Here is a 3,092-nt window from a genome sequence, read left to right as displayed (position 1 = left end):
ATTTTATTTTATTTTATTTTATTTTATTTTATTTTATTTTATTTTATATTTTTGGTTCTGTTAAAAGAATCAGAGCATAATGATCATGGATACTTTTTCTTTTGACAATAACATACAATTTAATAAAGGAACATCACCTTTGTATATAGAAGAATATAAAATTTCTCAACTTTTGGCAATAACATCTTGTACATGAGAAGGACATTTGCATATATTCATCAAGAATAATCACTGAGGAATGCAAATTATTTTAAATGTTTAACCCTATAATTGTAATATGTAGCCATTTTTCCAAATATGTAAATATCGTAATACCATGTAAATATCATAACCATGAATATCATATATCTATCTCTATCTATCTCCATGTCTATATATATTTATGCTTTAAGATCATCTATATGGAGATGATCTCCATATAGTGGGATGAAAGTAATAATTTTACCAACCTAACAATGATTAGTTGACACTGAAATTTACGTAGCAAACTTTACAGTGAAAAGTCTATATGTCTTAGAGGGAGTTTATATGATAGATACAATATTTTATAAAGTCATGCATAAGTGGTTTAGGAAACTTGCCTTTTGCATTGACTCTTTAATAAAAAAGGTTAATTTGTTATTTAAATCTTAAGTTTCTTTCATGGTCAATTTGCTCTGAGAGCAAAGGTATAAAACTAATAATGGAGTTGCTTTATTCTAAGAGAGCTTTTACAATCATACTTCCTGTTTTTGATTTGAAATCTGTTGACACAAAGGAACTCTCTGATACCTTTATTTAACCTGGCAAAACCTAAGCACAACAAAACAAAAGCTTTCTCTTGGAAGCTTGGATTAGAAATTCTCTGTCTTCATGTAAAGTGTATTTGTGATTTCATAAAGTTCCTTACTTCAAATGGATAACTAAACATATATATATATATATATATATACATGTATGTATACATACATAGATATGTATGTATACATATATATGTATATATACACACACACATATACATACATATGTATATGTATACATATATACAACTAAAAAATGTTGATGAATGTTTTACAATGAATAATGAGCAGTAGCAAGAGACAAGGTCCAGTGTAATGATGGTAGACTGGGAGTTACTTCGATGGTAAAGACTCCTCTAGGGAAAGCTATTATCTACTTGGTATTTTTTCTCTGTTACTATAGAGTGAGTTGCACATAGGAAACACTCAAATAAGTAGTTATTCAAGTTGAATAGTTTCTTTGTCTTTCTCACTATCGTGTAATCTTAGGACACTTACTATTCCTAGGGATGCATATATATTTTTAAAATTTTTGTCTATATAACAAAAAATAATGCTAAAGATCAAGACTGAAAATTTTAAAAACTTGATTCCCTGGATTTTTCCAAATATTGTTGTTTGGCAGTTATTATAATACAACCTGTGTGACCAGATCACTTTGTTACCAGATGATTAACAATAATGCCAGGCAAATACCACTGAATCAAATAAGCATGATAGATGCTCAGCTTGGTGGTTCACCTGCAGGAGATTTAAAATTTCTGGATGTCCTTCTACTGTCAATCACAGTTTGGACATCACTGACTATCCCTATTACCTACTGCTGTGTCATGAGGAATGTAACTTATTCAAACTGTTTTAATCTCGTAATTGTGATATTCACCCATTTTTACAAAACATGTCAGTTTCATTAAGTTCAATGTATTATTTTAATAAAATAAAACTGTACATATCATGCATATATGTACATTTATTTAATTATGCTTTAAAATCATCTACATGGAGATGATCTCCACGTTGTGGACTGAAAGTAGCACATTTTCCAGTCTAGGCTTGATTAGTTGACATGGAAATCTAAATACCAAATTTTACAGTCATTTGGATAGTAATAAATTTTTTTTGTTACAATTGGATCTATATTCTGTAAAGAAAATAATTGACAATGAAACACATGTTCATTGAGAAATGGAAGTGCATAGTTCAAGAAGTGACTCAGGAATTATTCTATTTTGCATTATTTTTACTTGATAACAATGGAATTAACATAAAAAGACAGTTACTGAACTATTACTATCATCACTGGAGTATTAGTATTAAACAAGAAAGTGAATAAATCATTAATGGCAAGTTTCACTCGATAATGTTGGCTGTTTTTTTTAAACAGGAATCTTGATGAAAACTCCAAAACAAAATAAGGAATATTGCATTTTGGTATATAACATTTTAAAGAGTATAACATAACATAGAGAAAAAGCTTCTGAGTTGTAAATAATTCACTTCGATACACGGAGTTGTTCCTTCAAAATCTATATTCAATGTACAAAAAATGCATTTATCCCTTACCTGCATATCTACATGGAGATAAATATGGATATTTATTAATATATTTATCCTTTTGATGATTTTACTGTATACATCTCACCTATATTAATCTTTAATCTTTCCTATGAAATAATTGAGGCTTCCTTATGACTGTTCAATATTGTATATTTCCCATATAATATTACATGTTTAAGAAAATAAGGGCAATATCATTTATAACTTTCATGTTTCCCAATATTGTAATAGGACATAGACCATTGTGATATATAATAAATAATACCAATGAAATATCAACAGCAATAAAATTCTAATAAAAATTAATACCTAATAATCAAATGACTGTTTAAGTGGACAGATATCCTTTGTTGTTTCTTGGGGGTAGGGGAAGGAAAAGGAGTTGACAATTAATTTCAAATTAATTTTGGATGTATCATACGGGATTTTCCTAGGCAGTCTAAAATTTCAAGCCTCATAAAACACTCATTTGAACTATAAAGACTTTCAATTCCCTCCCCCTCAAAGAGTATTAAATTTGAAGTCACATGATACAGTAAGACAAATACTCCTCAAATATTTGTATTCTTTTCTTTGATTATGATCAGAAGGGCATTTATAAAAAGTATTTCCTCATTTTTATTTGCAACTCCAACCTACTACAACTTAGGAAGCTGATTTTTAGAAACCTCACAGCTTTAAACAGTTGTTTAGCAGTAAAACAATTTTAAAAACATAGCTTAACTATCTTAAAAAAGGAAGCAATTCAAAATAGCA

This window comes from Herpailurus yagouaroundi, unplaced genomic scaffold (assembly GCF_014898765.1).
Source record: "Herpailurus yagouaroundi ecotype Mexico unplaced genomic scaffold, PumYag 164, whole genome shotgun sequence".
NCBI classification, from domain to species: domain Eukaryota; kingdom Metazoa; phylum Chordata; class Mammalia; order Carnivora; family Felidae; genus Herpailurus; species Herpailurus yagouaroundi.
This window is presented reverse-complemented; position numbering follows the sequence as displayed.